Source organism: Bison bison, unplaced genomic scaffold, assembly GCF_000754665.1.
Source record: "Bison bison bison isolate TAMUID 2011002044 unplaced genomic scaffold, Bison_UMD1.0 scf7180017864198, whole genome shotgun sequence".
NCBI lineage: Eukaryota > Metazoa > Chordata > Mammalia > Artiodactyla > Bovidae > Bison > Bison bison.
The window spans coordinates 8,070,910-8,088,721 of NW_011494770.1; positions in this window are offsets into that span (position 1 = coordinate 8,070,910).

Below are 17,812 nucleotides of genomic sequence, written 5' to 3' on the forward strand. Positions count from 1 at the left end.
AATGATACTGAAGCTGAAACTCCAGTACTTTGGCCACCTCATGCGAAGAGTTGACTCATTGGAAAAGACTCTGATGCTGGGAGGGATTGGGGGCAGGAGGAGAAGGGGACTACAGAGGATGAGATGGCTGGATGGCATCACCGACTCAATGGACGTGAGTTTGGATGAACTCCGGGAGTTGGTGATGGACAGGGAGGCCTGGCGTGATGCGATTCATGGGGTTGCAAAGAGTCGGACACGACTGAGTGACTGAACTGAACTGAATGCATGTGTGAGGGCATAGAGTATATGGGAAATTTATGTACCTCCCTCTCAGTTTTGCTGTGTGTCTAAAACTGTTCCTAAAAAAGTAAGTAAAATGTCTTTAAGAAAAGGTTAGGTAAATGATCATTGCTGGTCCCAACTGAATTTGATATATATGTGTGCTAAGTCACTTCAGTCGTGTCCAATCCTTTGTGGCCCTTTGGACTGTAGCTTGCCAGGCTCCTCTGTCCATGGGATTATCCAGGCAAGAATACTGGAGTGGATTGCCATGCCTCCTCCAGAGGATCTTCCCAACCCAACCTGAGTCTCTTATGTCTCCTGCATTGGCAGGTGGGTTCTTTACCACTAGCATTACCTGGGAAGCCCAAATCAGATATAGCATTATTCAAATACTTAACTCACTAAGCTGGTTTTTAAAGTTCTAAACTTAAATAGGTTAAGGAAAGGGAACTACTTTAGCAAGTAGATAGGGACTTGTTCTTGTGTTTTTCCCACAACCATAGTCAGTCACATAAAATACTATTTCCTTTAATACATGAGATTCAGGCCAAAAAGTGTTGCCATGAGGTAGCAAAAGAGGGGCATTTGGAGCAGAAGTTCTCAAGCATTGCTCTACTAACTGACATCCTCAAAATTATCAGGAGAGATTTCTAAAAGTACAGATTCCTAAGACCCATGTCCATTATTTGGATACAATAATTGGTAAGACCTAGGAAACTGTGAGGTTTTTTTAAAGTTTCCTAAATGCTTCTCATGGGTAACCAGGTTTGAGGAAGGCTAGTGTTGAGCAGCACTGTCTAATCTAAATACAATGCAAGCCACATTTTCTGGTAGCTACATTTCAAAAGGATTTTCTAGTGGCCTCATTTGAAAAAAAAAATTTCTTACTAAGACATTTTCTTTGAATCAGTAAACTCAAAATATTGCCATTTCAACATGTAATCAACATAAAAATTATTAATTAGATATTTTACATCCTTTTTACTTGTACAAAGTCTTTGAAATCGAGTGTCACAGCACATCTCAATTTGGACCAGCCACACTGCAAGTACTCAACAACCACCCATAGCCCAATACGGTTGCCATATGGGGAAGAGCAGATCTGAAGTGTAACAGGGTAAATCATCTCAGCGACGTGGACTATCTAAGTGATGGTACTTTATTTTGATGTTTCACAACTATTAAGTGCTTGAGGCAAGAAAGTGATTAGAAAGGTCAAAAAGGAGAATGAAATAGTATGGAAAATGAAGGATGAATATGATACTTAGCTCTTTGTTAACTGGAAGGTTTTTGTACTGTAAGTTAAGGAAGAGAACATAAATATTCAGAAAAATGAAATAAAACTAATGTCTATGTAAGGAAGAAGGGGAAGGTTGGAGAATTCTATTAAACAAAAACTGTCTACCATACAACTCTAGTTTTTGAGTCCAAAAATAAAATTCCTACAGAGTTCATGCTCATGCTTCAGAAACATGTGGGACAGTAGAGTATGGAATAGAAATATCTTTATGGGAGTTTCCCTGGTAGCTCAGTGAATAAGAATCCACCTGCCAATGCAGGAGACATGAATTCAATCCCCCACCCAGGAAAACCCCACAGGCTGGGAGCAACTAGTAGTTGTGAGTCACAACTACTGAGCCTGTGCTCTGGAACCCGGGAACCAAAACTGCCGAGCCCACACGCTGCAACTACTGAAGCCTGTGTTCCCTAGAGTCGGTACTCGGCAACAAGAGAAGCCTCCATGATGAGAAGCTTGCACACCAAAACTGGCGAATAGTCCCTGCTCACCACAACTAGATAAAAGCCTGTACAGCAATGAAGACTCAACACTGCCAAAAATAATGAATAAATATGTTTTTAAAAAAGAAATATCTCTACGGAAAAAGTAAACTTCCCAGTATAAAAGCAACTTATAGAAGCTTTTCCAAATGTTTTAAGCTGTGCACACACTTTTTTCATTTATCATGCTATGATGTTAGTGAAAACACATTTTGGAGGCAGAAATAATAAGTCTGAACAAAGAGCTTAACATAGAACTGATGCACATTATCCTTTGGGAATTTAACTAATTTTTTTAAAGATTTCAACAGTAAAGTATTCTAACCAGGAATATCACAGCGAAAAATGCTATAAATCAAACAAAACATTTGTGAAGGAAAGCTCCTTAATTCCTCACCAAACACTTGTATCAATGAAAAAACAATCAGAATAGAACAAATTCAATGTCAAAGGTTAATAGAAATGTGTGAAGTATCGGATTGCAGACGCTTATTTTACAGTGTGTAAAAAATTCTATAGGAGCCCCGTGTTTCATCTGAAGCCTAACACTGCACCTCAATGTATATATGAATCTAACATATGAACTGCATTTTTTCATTTTCCTCTTACCTAGTGACATTCAATGGCACAAAATCAGCTTTTGAAGTAACTATAGAGGCATTGATAAAATTCTAGTAATTTGATTTAAAGCTGAACTCTTTCATTCATAAATGCATAAAATGATGCTACTGATCCTCCATTTGCAGACACATCTTTTATTTGTTCACCCAGTAGAGGCACAGGATTTTCACTGGTCTGTACTTTTGATCAGGTTAGAAGTGGCCAAGGAAATACAGGCTGCAAATTATAAATAAGCAGTAACTTGACAACATGAGCATCTAGTTTATAAATTTATACATGTAAGTCACAATGGCTGTATATTAATGATTGACAGATTAATATAGATTTTTCTGTAACTCCTTTAGTGGTAGATTCAAAAGGTGTATAAAATCACAGCAATTAACTTTTAGCAAAGTAAACAGATATGTATCTCAATGTATCTCTTGGGTAGATTTAATAACTGGCTGTTTTCAATTAACAAATTCTAATCAAGACAGCATTAAATAAGCAAAACATTACACTGAGACCAAGTGTTAACTTACTGGGTTGGTCTGAAAGTTCTTTCAGGATTTTCCATTTGAAGTAACAGGAAAACCCATATGAATATTTTGGCCAACCCAACATTAATATACTATAGTTAGTGCTCATTTTTCAGATTTTTATTTACTCATTCAACCAGTGCTTGTATTTTTAACATGCAAAGCCCTTTGTTAGGTGCTGCACTAAGTTAAAATTATAATAAAGAACACTTTGTTCTTTTATAATTTCTAAAAATTGTTTTATTTGTGGCATGCAGGATCTTAGTTCCCTGACCAGGAACTGAACCCATGCCCCCTGCAATGGAAGCACAGAATCCTAACCGCTGGACCCCGGAAAGTCCCATAATAAAGAACAATTTGTTCTTTATGTTCAGTCTATGAGCTCTGTGCATACTTGCAAATACAAACACAAGGCCAATACACACACGGTTGAAAAACTATGCCTATGATCCCCTGAGTGCCCAGCCTCCTGCTTTCCCCATCACAGGTGAATATGAGATTTTCTCCTGAATTTCTCTCTACCCTTGTAGAACTGATATAAAAACCTGCCCCCAGGTTCTGCAGCATCTGGGTTTTTTTTCCCTTCTGTTTAAGTTCCTCTGACCATGTAAGTGCCTCTTATTTACCCTCCATAGATGGCTTCTCCTTTAGAGCTCTTGTGACACAGGTGAACTTGTGATAGTCTGTTTGTTAATCCTATTTTGCAAATAAGTATCATGTAAGTATCACAGGACATGCTAAATAAATTTAACAGTGAAGGCGGTATTAAGGTTGGAGGGTGTAGATGCCAAGAAAATGAAAAAATGATTTATTATCATCACCTCTCCATGAATATTTGACTGGCTGGAGTTTGGTAGTGAAGAAAAAGCAACATCAGTCTATAAACTTCTCCAAAATGTATCCTTACTCATGTTGCTACTTTTGTGATGCTCACCATGGACTTGAACCATGTGACATCAGATTGTTCTGTTCTCTATAGGGACTAAGAGGTGACCACATGTTGTCTGTATCTTGAAAGCAACAGGATATTCTAACAGACTGAATGTGGAGTATATAGGAAAGAAAGGAGGCAAGTTTGACTCCCAACTTTTTAGCCTGAGCAATTAAGAGGTTAAGTTGTAATTATTTGCAATGGGGAAGAATCAGGAAGGAAGGAGGTTTTTCGAGGAAATACCAGATGTTTGAGAAGCCTGTTACATATTCAACCACAGATGTCAAGTAAGCAGTGTGAGTATGCTTCCAAAGTTCAGGGAAAAGGTCTGCAACAGACATATACATTGGAAGCCCTCCACATCTGTGTGGATGAGACCACTAAGAGTGTGTGTGGACAGAGAGGAGATTCGAGGGATGAAACTTGCATTCTCCAACATTGGGTCAGAGACAGGATGAAGAATTGGTGATTCTTCAGACCAAGAAGAAGGAGCCAATGAAGTAGGAAAAAACAGAAGACTAGAAAGTATTTCAGAGAGGAGGGAGTGGTCAACTGTCAAATGCTACAGAGAAGTAAAAAAAAGATAAGGGCTGAGAAGTGACCATTAAGTTTAACAACAGGACATGAGTTTGAGCAAGTTCTGGGACTTAGTGATGGACTGGGAAGCCTGGCGTGCTGCAGTCCATGGCGTCCCAAAGAGTTGGACATGACTGAGTGACTGAACTGAACTCACCAGTGACCCTGAGAAGTTTCAGAGAAATTCTGAGTGAATATATGACTGGAGTGATTTTAAGATGAACTGGAAGCAGAACCGAAGACAGGGAGTATAAGCAACTCTTGTGGGTAGTTCTGCTCTAAATAAGAACTGAGTAACAGGGACAATATCTGAAGGGGATTTGGGATCATATGCTTTGCTCGTGGACTTTGTCACTCTCCTCTCACCTCAAGTCTTCACCTCACCCCACATGCTGATTCTGGCTGGTGACCTTGTTTATTTCAGTAAGAAAAAAATAGAAACAGTCAGGAAGAAACATCAAGTTGCCACCACAATTTTAACCTCCTACCTGCATTCTTATATATTCAACATGAAACCTGTTGGTTTGGCTGTATGCTTTTCTGCAGTGGTGTATGCCTATGTGGTTCATGGATGGAGCAGGAGAAGTACTGTATTAACCAGCGTTAGGGGATTGCTAGGTGAGGATGATGAAGGGTGTAGGGACAAGAATAAAATACTTATAACTTATACATTCCATTCTTTTTGACTCCTAAAAAACAAGACAGCCTGATTGTCAAAGTCAGGCTTCCCTGGTAGCTCAATAGGAAAGCATCCGCCTGCCAATGCAGGAGACACAAGATATGCGGGTTCGATCCCTGGGTTGGGAAGATCCTCTGGAGAAGAAATAGCAACCTACTGTAGAATTCTTCCCTGGGAAATCCCAGTGACAGAGGAGCCTGGAGGGCTAGAGTCCATGGGGTCTCAAAAGAGTTGGACGTGATTTAGCAACCAAATGACACCATTCTCAAAGTCAGGGACCTGCCAGTCTAATAGAATGACTCAGTCTTGGTAGAATTTGGCAATAAGGAGTTCATGATCTGAGCCACAGTCAGCTCCCGGTCTTGTTTTTGCTCACTGTATAGAGCTACCCCATTTTTGGCTGGTATAATCGATTTGATTTTGATATTGATCATCTGGTGATGTCCATGTGTAGAGTCTTCTCTTGTGTTTTTGAAAGAGGGTGTTTGCTATAACCAGTGTGTTCTCTTGGCAAAACTCTGTTAGCCTTTGACCTGCTTCAGTTTGTACTCCAAGGCCAAATTTGCCTGTTACTCCAGGTATCTCTTGACTTCCTACTTTTGCATTCCTGTCCCCTATAATTAAAAGGACATCTTTTTTGGGTGTTAGTTCTAGAAGGTCTTGTAGGTCTTATAAACCATTAAGTTCAGCATTACTGGTTGTGGCATAGACTTGGATTACTGTGATATTGAATGGTTTGCTTTGGAAATGAATAGAGATCATTCTGTCATTTTTGAGATCACATCCAAGTACTGCATTTTGGGCTCTTTTGTTGACTATGATGGCTACTCCATTTCTTCTGAGGGATTCTTGCTCTTAAATTAAAGTAGGGAAAACCACTAGACCATTCAGGTATGACCTAAATCAAATCCCTTGTGATTATACAGTGGAAGTAACAAATAGATTGAAGGCATTAGATCTGCGAGACAGAGTGCCTGAAGAACTATGGACGGGGGGGTTCGTGACATTGTACAAGAGGCAGTGATCAAGGCCAGCCCCAAGAAAAAGAAATGGAAAAAGGCAAAATGGTTGTCTGAGGAGGCCTTACAAATAGCTGAGAAAAGAAGAGAAGCTAAAGGCAAAAGAAAAAGGAAAGATATACCATTTGAATGCAGAGTGCCAAAGAACAGCAAGGAGAGATAAGACAGTTTTCCTTAGCATTAAATGCAAAGAAATAGAGGAAAACAACAGAATAGGAAAGACTAGAGGTCTCTTCAAGAAAATTAGAGATACCAAGGGAACATTTCATGCGAAGATGGACACAATAAAGGACATAAATGGTATGGACCTAACAGAAGCAGAAGATATTAAGAAGAGGTAGCAAGAATACACAGAAGAATTATACAAAAAAGATCTTCATGACCCAGATAACCACAATGGTGTGATCACTCACCTAGAGCCAGACATCCTGAAATGTGAAGTCAAGTGGACCTTAGGAAGCATCACTACGAACAAAGCTAGTGGAGGTGATGGAATTCCAGTTGAGCTATTTCAAATCCTAAGAGATGATGCTGTGAAAGTGCTGCACTCAATATGCCAGCAAATTTGGAAAACTCAGCAGTGGCCACAGGACTGGAAAAGGTCAGTTTTCATTCTAATCCCAAAGAAAGGCAATGCCAAAGAATGGCAACGCCAAAGAATATTCAAACCTCTGCACAATTGCACTCATCTCACATGCTAGCAAAGTAATGCTCAAAATTCTCCAAGACAGGTTCAAAGGTACATGAACAGTGAACTTCCAGATGTTCGGGCTGGATTTTGAAAAGGCAGAGGAACCAGAGATCAAATTGTCAACATCTGTTGGATCATCAAAAAAGTAAGAGAGTTCCAGAAGAACATCTACTTCTACTTTACTGACTACAACAAAGCCTTTGACTGTGTGGATCACAGCAAACTGTGGAAATCTTAAAGAGATGGGAATACCATCTGACCTGCCTCCTGAGAAACCTGTATGCAGGTCAAGAAGCAACAATTAGAACTGGACATGGAACAACAGACTGGTTCCAAATCGGGAAAGGAGTACCTTGAAGCTGTATATTGTCACCCACTTATGTAACTGCTATGCAGAGTACATCATGTGAAATGCCAGGCTGGATGAAGCACAAACTAGAATCAAGATTGCCAGGAGAAATATCAATAACTCAGATACACACATGACAACACCCTTATGGCAGAAAGTGAAGAAGAACTAAAGAGCCTCTTGATGAAAGTGAAAGAGGAGAGTGAAAATTTTGGCTTAAAACTCAACATTCACAAAACTAAGATCATGCATCCAGTCCCATCACTTCATGGCAAATGGATGGGTAAACAGTGGAAACAGTGAGAGACTTTATGTTGGGGGGCTCCAAAATCACTGCAGATGGTGACTGCAGCCATGAAATTAAAAGACACTTGTTCCTTGGAAGAAAAGCTACGACCAACCTTACAGCGTATTAAAAAGCAGAGACACTACTTTGCCAACAAAGGTCCATCTAGTCAAAGCTATGGTTTTTCCATTGGTCATGTATGGATGTGAGAGCTGGACTATAAAGAAAGCTGAGCGCTGAAGAACTGATGCTTTTGACTATAGTGTTGGAGAAGACTCTTGAGAGTCCCTTGGCCTGCAAGGAGATCCAACCAGTCCATCCTAAAAGAAATCAGTTCTGAATATTCACTGAAGCTTCAATACTTTGGCCACCTGATGCAAAGAACTGACCCACTGAATAAGACCCTGATGGTGGGAAAGATTGAAGGTGGGATAAGGGGATGACAGAGAAAGATATGGTTAGAAGGCATCATGGACTCAATGGACATGAGTTTGAGTAAGCTATGGGAGTTGGTGATGGACAAGGAAGCCTGGCGTGCTGCAGTCCATGGGGTCGCAAAGAGTTGGACATGACTGAGCAACTGAACTGAACTGAACTGAATCTTGGTGGAACTGTCAAGATGGCAGCAGCTTAGAGTAGCTTTAAAGTTCAAACAAGCAAACAAAGGACCCAAAGTCAAAGGGTTTTCAAGGAAAAGACCAAGATTTTCAAAATACTTATTTTGTTTCTTAGGCAAAAACAACAGAGTAATTCTACAGAAATAAACTGAACACTTTGTGTTAAACATCCAGTATGCTAGTACAGAGCAAAATTTTTCTTGTTTGGGAAATACTGTTCAGAATAAAAGTTCCAAATGACCACAACCAATGCTCTTAACTCAACACACATGTTATCTATGGAGGTGCAAAGCCAGTTGAGAGCTGAAGCCAAGAATAGAAGTCTGAACAGACATAAACTCCCACTGGGCAGAACAGTTTTCTATAATCTTTTTAAATAATCTTCAGACCAGCTTCTATGAATCCCTTAGGAACAGGACCCTAATAAAGTCCATGGCCTATGAAAGCTATTTATAAAACTTTTCTGAGAAGGTTACACAAATATATTGTCTCAAGCACTGTGTAACGAAAAGTTATAACCTATTCCTTAGAGGATATCCAAGTTTTTAACAGATCTTAAAGCTATCTTTATGTAGGTTAGGGATTTGCAAAGAAAAAGTGTCTGATTATACTTTTTATATGTATTCAAATCTGCTGTGATAATTCTTTATCATCATAATAACCACCATCATTTATCTTCTAGACACTAAACTAAGCACTTTACATATATTTTCTCAGTTAATCTTCACACACACACATACACACAAAACCATGAAACAGTAATAGTATTTCTATTTTAGAGAAAAAGAATGGGGGTGTAAATAAACTAAATGACTTTTTAGCATCTTATGATAACTAACCAGGAAAACCAGGATTCACACCCAAGCCTCCACCCCAATTACTGACCATAAAGCCAGTGTGGGCTGAGCAATCATTATGTGTGTGTGTGTGTGTGTGCGTGCACTGCAATACCCTTATCAAGCAGATTGGTATGGACACTATAACAACCTATACTAACCAATCTGATGCCCAGACATCAGCCTTACAAAAACCAAAAACCTGTCAAATCCAATTTTTAAATTCTTCATCTGTCAAAAGGGATGAAAATTAGTACCAGTGTCTTTGTTTACAATTATTTAATGGGGAGACCCAGCATATTGAAAAAGAAATGTGGAATGGGTTTTAAAATCAGATATTCCCTCCCTACTAAGTATAGGCTCAGTGGTAAAGAATCCGTCTGCCAATGCAGGAGACGAAGGTTCGATCCCTGTCAGAAAGATCCCCTGAAGGAAGAAATGGCAACCCGTTCCAGTATTCCGGACTGAGAAATCTCAAGGACAGAGGAGTCTGGTGGGCTACAGTCCATGGGGTTGCAAAAAGTCAGACACAATTGAGTGCACACACACTAAGTATGGAAGCCAGGATAAACCTCTGACCACATTATGATTAAATGTCTATGGTTTTCATTTATTCAAATTCACACTTAAGTCATTATTTCTGATAAAGTAATCCTGCCAATGATATTAGCTGCCAAGTGGTAAACTAGATTTCAAGTTCACCTGCTGAATCCATAAATGCTATATTTATGCATTTGTTAACCCAAGATTTTAATGGAAAAAAATGAACATATTAATAAAATGTTCTATTTAGAATACACAAGTCAAATTTATGCCATTAAGGAAGGGTTGTTTTCTCAAAATGGGGCCAGGGTCGGGGAAAGGCAAGCACTACCCAAAGCAGATTATATGCAGACATGAGGAAATTAAAAATGAAAAGTAAATGAAAATGAGCAACAGAAATCCATATTTCAGAAGTAAGGTTTTTAATATCTCCTAAATGAAACTTTAAAGAATACAGAATTTTTAAATGAAAGTTGAGGCTGGAATGCAACTCACCAATGTAAAATAATCCTTTGAATCTTTTATTTTCTAACCAGAGTGAAGACGTAACATAGGTAGCAAGAAAATTTCTCAATTTCGGCCCTCATTTTCTCCTCTTTTTCTTAAAACCAATACATGGTAATTCGCCATGGTTAAATTTCCTGAAAGAAGCTAAGAAAGCATACAAGTTCTTTACACACATGCAAATTTATGTATATAGATAGATAGAGATAGAGATAGAGAGATATAGATATTGATATATGTGTATTTCACCAAAATATATCCCAGTTGCACACTGCAGGCTTGGATTCCCTGGAAGCTGCCCCCTCAAGGAAAGCAAACTGGATACTAAATAGAAGTTGAGGTCTTAAGATCTTGAGGTCCATAGATTTACCAATCTAATCTTTTCTCTCCTGCACTAATATTGCAGCAAAACAGATGGTAATAGTTCAGATGCATACATGTAATTTTTTCAGCCTGAGATCTGGGTTCCTTATTCCTTATCATTAAGATCACTTTAGAAATTTGAGAAGAAATAAGGAAGATGAGTCTACTGTTCTTAGAAAATCACGACTCCATAGGAAAAATAAAAATAGAGATTAGAAATCCCCCAGCTGGGGAGTCAAGGTCTTAGTTAGGCATGTACAGCTTTCTAAATCCCATAAAAATCTCAACATCTGACCCATTTCATTTTTACAAGGGAAGGGGCGATTGCTCTGGAAAATATGCGTAAAAATCCGCAGCATTCAGAGGCATTAAACAGTTTTATTTCACATTTGTTTCCTGTGTATCCTGCTTGATAGACACACTGCAGCACCTGCTGCTGTAAGTCTGCTCTTCGTCAGCTTCCAGCCTTCTCAATTCAGAAAGCACTGGTTTGAGCAGCTTTTCCCACAGCTGAGGTCATGCTGCCCTCTTCTGGTCACTGCACAGAATGTCCTGAAATGACCCTCGAAAGGAATGCAAAGTGGAGAACTAGAGATTGTTGTCTCGTTTATAAAGTGTTTTTCAGCCAGTAAATTAAAACCAATTTTATTCAAGATGGCAATGCTATAATAATTTTAAATTTGGTATGTTTTAGATAGAAGCTATTCCTGAGAAGTTTTGAAGTCTTTATCTAAACATTAAATTGATAGCTCTGATGTTTTTGAATATGGTTTTCATATTACCTAAATTTTAATGATCTATTTTGTACAATGTGAACATAAATAAAACATTTAAAAATATTAAAAATAACAATCATGTATGGTAAACTGTAATATTGGCTAAGGCATTCTATTTCTCTCCAGTGAATCCAAATTTAGAAACACTCAAAGGGAAGCAAGGAAGTGGAAGACAAAAGCTAACAACAACAGAAATTACACTGGAATTTCACCAAAGCACAAATACAAGAAAATACAGGCACTTTTCAAAAGATTCTTTTTGTCTCTAATTTTCAGAATCTGAAAACATATCCACTAGAATTCCATATCTCAAAAAAATAGTTTTTCTTCTGCTCTTGTTATTACTACAAATCAATAACTGGCATGTTAATGCAATTGTCTCTCCAGATTTTTGTGGACAGGAACTGCATGTTAGTCTAGCATGAGAATCTATGTCTTAGGCTCATTCATCTTAAAGAGATCTTTAAAAAGCAGGTTGTTCTCTGCAAATATTAGCAACATTCTGTCAACACTATGGAATGGATACCTAATCCTGGATTATTTTTTAAAAGTCCAATTCCCCTAACAACCAATTATAGATAGCAATATTCCTTTATTTATAACTGCTTCCAAAAATTACATTAATTTTTACTTTATTTGATGGCAAGGCAAAGAACTAGCTGTAATCTTTTGTAAAATACTCTTTCATGATTTCACCTTCAGGCAGGTTTTCTTCACATCACTCATTTCCGGACAAATGGCTCCCCTCGTATTTCCTTCTCTTTAAAGGCACATCCTTGAATCTGCTAGTTCACCTGTGTATTAAGGGCCCAGCAAGGATTCTGTTGTTAAGTCCCTAATTCAGGAGACTCCATTGTCCTACATCACTGCTGGTGGCCTAAATTAAAGGGAACAAGTGCAGATCAGGAAAATACTGCACAAACTCAAAGTGTACAGTGCAAATGATGGCCTGAGGGAGATGATGCTTATACATATTGGCTTTGTAAAAGAAATTCTTCCACATCTGTACACACCTCCATGGAAGCTAACAAATTGCCCTTGTTAGCTTATTTTTCAGGCACTAAAAAGCATTTCTGGACTCATAGTATGTTTATGATGCTCATCCCTGATATTCTTCACCAATATACCCGTATCAATTTACAAAGTATATTCCTTCCACATACATTAAACAGAGAATATTTTAATCTTCAACAAAATGACAGTTCCTATCATCAGTTTAGCCACATGTCCAGAGGCTTCTTGGAGCATATCCTGGGATATGGGGCTCTGTCCTCTCAGATGGAAAATAAGAGAACCAAATGAGATCATTTTTCAGGTCTTTCCAACTGAAAAAATTCAGGTTCTAACTGCAAGTAGAGTCTGCAATGGGAGACTTCAGGCCTACATTCCCAGCTCAGTCCTCTCTGGTCAAGACAGAGCATCTTCTCCAGAAATACAGGAAGAAAGTTGCAAGGCCACATTTTGGTCGGCATACACAGTTACTTCTAGAAAATAACACAGCCAGTAATGATTCTACTAACTCTAGAGAATAATTTACCACAGTCACCATTAATGATTATTTTAGATGATCGTATTAAAGAATATCACTTGTGCCATTAAATAGACTTTGTCTAATTCCCTAAACTGTGTATCATTTAGAAATAAGCTGAGAGGTAATCATGATAGATATTATAGAAATATAATTTTTTTACACTAAATGATTCATCTTAAATAGAATCCAGAACCCAGAATTACGTAAGAACCCCTTCAAAGGACTAAAATCAAACAGGAAGCAGTTTGGGAACTGCCTAGGACAGCCAAATGTCAAGATAAAGGAAATGTCTGTATTTCTTTTCACAGTTGTTTAACTTTCATTATCACAGTACCAAAGCAGAAATGAAGGAATCATAGAATTATAGGAGTAAAGGAACAGTTTACAGGCTGTTCCACTCAATGCTACATAGGGGTTTTGTTTTTGTTACATGTTGTTTATATGTTGGGGAAATTTTTCTTTGGTTATTTTCCAGTTTAGATAAAGCAATAAATAATACTTTGCATCTCTTATCCAAACTGGTTGGTAACTGCCAAATGTGAATGCCTTACTAGGAAGGCAGAGTTGAACTGTATAGGTAGAGCAAAATATTTTACTTTGCTGCTGAGAAAAAATTTCAACACATAAGCACAAGTCTGGGGACTGGCAATGATTAAAGCATACAGATACCATTTCAGTTGAGACCCACCAGGGAACATAACTACTGGGGCAGTACCCAATGCAATAGAAGTGTGACTGGTCAGCTATATGCAACTAAATTATATTTATTTTCAACAAATGATTTCTAATGTTAAGTGAATGCTGACCTTCTAAAATCAAAGGTGAATGTTGACATTCTTTTTTAACTGAAGAAAATAATGTGTAGAATAAATAAATCTTTTAAACTGTTTCATAATAACCTGATATGCATCATTTCCCTCTCTCCTTCTCTTTCTCCCCTCCCCACATCTCCCTCCTTCCATCTCTCTTCCTTTCTGTCTCCTTCTCCACCCGCCCATCACTCCTCTCCAGTCTTGTCTTTCTCTGCCTTCTTCTCTCCTGCATCCCTCAGAAATACAGCTTGCTTTAAAAATGTTACCTTCACTTGCCACAAATAATCTGTAATCTTACCTGAAAATGGAGAGTCCTGAGATTCATCCAACAGGCAGGTTACTGCTTCATTAAAGACACTGTTGTTGTCCACTTTTCTACTAGCCTGATAGGAGAAAGGTCCTCAGAAGATTTACCAAAACACAGAAATTTCTTTGAAGAGAAGCTCATTTCTTAACCTGTCTTATTTTTACTACCACCCAAAGGATAGTTTCAAACTGTAACTGAATGTTAGCTAAACCTCCATCCGCCCTGTAGTCTATTAGCAAGACTCCACAGGGCAGCAATGCAACCTGGGACCCTTTGAATGAGCCTCACTTTACACAGCAACACTAGGCAGGCAATAATAAAGGTAATAACAAGTGTTATGCCTTGACCAGTTATTTAAAAATCTAAAAAAACCTCACAGGTTCCTCTCCACATAGGGCTTTGAACTTTGCTTCTGCACGTTAACATCATCCACATTATCATTTTCGTATTTTCTTGAAAATAAAATTTCTAGACTCTTTACATGACAGAAATCTGGAATCAAATTTTGAACTGGATTATTTTATTTCAAAATGCAGCTTGTGGATGGAGATGGAAAAGGTTTTATTTCTTCTTTAAAATTATACATGTATACTCCCTACTAAATAATGGCATAACTGTATCCCTTTATGATCCACATGTGGGTAGGTACCTCCCAGCAAGACACAACACACACCCATTTAGCCACACATCTGCTGACCCCTGGAACTCACTAAAGTATATCCAAGCATCAAATCTAAAAGAGAAGACAGGATTTTTAATTTGCAGCGTTTTGTATGTTAATACTTTATTTTCCCCTTATGGATCTCATATTTATTTTTTTATGTGCATTTTGCTCCTTTTAACCCGGTGTCAGCCCTACAAAATGTCACAAGCCTTTGACCCCATATTTCTCTAACAAGCCAACCAGGTTCAAATGGGATTTTTACATCTGTTTGTAAATTTTAGTTGGGGGCAGTTGAGAGATGGAAAAATAAAGACAAATACTACATTTGTGTAAGGTTTAATTCACATCAGTTGTACAATACTGTGCTGTTGGAATGTGTCTCAATAAATAGGCTTCAAAAAGAAATCACTGCAGTGTAAAAAGTTTCCCTGAACTCATGTGCTTTTTACTGTTCCCGGGTCTCATAATAGCTTTTAAAATTATTTTTTCAGACTCTTAGAGCCATGTACCCCATATTGTGATAGGATATGTTTCTCTGCCCTGCTCCCTAGAGGAGAGTTGGAGACAGGGGAAGTTCAGACAATTTGGCAACATCCTAGTCTAGAAGGGGCCCAACTTGGAGTCATCCTGTTGCCAGAAAAAAATAAGAAGAAGAAATTAAAGTGTCAAAAATGGTTGAGGAATTTAAGCCTATGAAGAGAACTCTCATATTAACTAAACATAAATTGGCAGTTCATATCTACTCATCCGACAGAAAATATTTGAATACCTACCACACCAAGCACTATTCTAGGCACCAGAGATACAGCTCAGAACAAAGTCAGTGCTTCCATGGAGCTATACAGTGGGTTATAATCCAGAGTACAGCTGTGGCTTTGCTGCTTTTGAAATTATGCCCATTTTTCAGAATAGGCCTGCTCTGAAACCTTTTGGCTTTCAGATGGCATCAGATAAATTCTTGGTATAGTGGCAGAGAAAGAGGCTTAATAAGAATACACAATCGACTATCACAGAGCAAAACCTCTTCCTCTAGGAACATGTGGAGTTTCAATTTCTTAGTTGTAGTCAGTCACCACTATTGACTTCCCCAGCTAGGGAGTGTGGATTCTGCAATATCACGACAAAAAAGCAAGCGCAACCAGAAATAGTACACTAAAGCCCAACAATTTTCCAGGGGGTGGGAGAATCTTTTTCTACCGGGAGTTTGCAGTATAGTCTATGCTTGTCTTCACACGGATAGGTCGCTCTGACACTAGCTTCTTACCGCCCTCTGCTGGCCAGGTCTAAATTCAGTCTTTTAAACCTGTACTGATGCATCCAAATGCTATTTTTATTAGACAAACCACGTGTTTGCAAAACATAAAAAATTGTTAAAGCTTTATGTTAATGCTACTTAAAATTAACCCTAAGAATATCTTGTACCATTCTTTCATTTCTTCAAGAATTTTTTACTAAAAATGCAATGCACATTAAAGCAAAAAAAAAAAACAAACAAAAGCAGCAAAACACCCACCTTTCCAGAAACAACCATTAAAACCTTGATGTGTAACTCTTTCTTCTGCAGGGATGTGCCCTTATATTCCTTTAATTTTTACAAAATGTGGTCTTACTGTACATTTTCTTAAAAAATAAGCAATATTTTTAAGAAAATGCCCTTCCATTCTGTCCTTATAGCACCGAAAAATCCCACTAAGATGTACCCTTTATCATCAGAAAACGCAAGGTTAACGGAATCCTCCAGGTTGGCGGAGCCATGGAATAACCACCAGTCTTTGTTTCACAACCCAGTTTAGCTCCTTAACAGTAAATTTGAGGCTCAGCTTCTACCTACAAAAACACTTCGGTTTCTTCTCCTGTTCACTCCCTTCCCAAAGCCAATGTGCCACTGAAAACAAATTAGGAATGTATGTGGTGAAGGTAGTCACTGAACATAAGTCAACACTCTTAAGGAAGGTACGCTTCATATAAATTAGGAGAGAGCTTAGAAAACTGTCCATTTTAGTGCAGGTCTTAAAAAACTCAGGGTAACCCACCTCCCTAAGTCTTTTCAAACAAAACCCAGGTTGCAATGCAATTCTCATCAGCTGACTGTGACTTGGCCTTGTAGGTTTTGGATAAAAAGCTAAAGTATCTTACACGTGATAAAGCATTAATTTAGGTGTGAGGCCTGGCGTGCTGCGATTCATGGGGTCGCAAAGAGTCGGACACGACTGAGCGACTGAACTGAACTGATGCCATCCGAAGTGTAAGCAGTGCTTTTTAAAAAGGGTTGAAGTTTTTGCCGAGAGCAACATCACCACCAGTCCTTCTAAACACTGATGTATTATTTATATAGCCCAAACTGATCACCCTCTGGGAAATTCATCTTCGACTTTGATCCCCAACTACTCCTCTTCCCCCAGCACTTGAGCACCTGCAACGATTCAGACTTCACCCAACAGGTTCTCACTGGGAGGTTGGGAAGGTGTGATGGCCTTTTGGGCACCTCTACAGCCCAGCCACGACACCTCCGCTGCTCTTAGATATTACTGCTTCAAATTCTGCCTTGCAGCTTGAGCTTCATGAGGACCCCAGCTGGGACAAAGCCCATCCTTCTGTGCCATCAACCTGCCCCAACCTCAGCCTGGAATGAAGGCCAAGATCTTATTTCCCCTCCTTGGTTAAATACCCTCTCTTCCCACCATGGATCAAGTGTAGGGTGCACTCAAATTTTGCTTGTGGCTAACATTTTCCTTGAGCCCAGCTCTTTGTACACTCATCTATATAGACAATCAAAAAAGCAAATTCAAGCACCATATTAAGGGTTAGGTTGGTCTTCAGTAATACTAACAGGTATTTCCATGTTTCCAGGCTTTGTAACACCTCTACCTATATAGTGGTGAAAAGTTGTTGATGAATGAAAAGATGGCCAGGATTCTTGGCCTCCGGAGAAAAATTCAGTCTGGGGCCAGAGACATGCTTGGTCGCTCAGAGCTTTGTGTAATGAAGTTTTATTTAAGTATAATGGAGATAGAGAAAGCTTCTGACATAGGCATCAGAAGGGAGCAGAAAGAGTACCCCCCTGCTGGTCTTCAGCTGGATGTTATAGTCACTAGCAGTCTGTTAATTGAAAGAAAGCAATGTCTTAAAACTCATAATGGCACCAG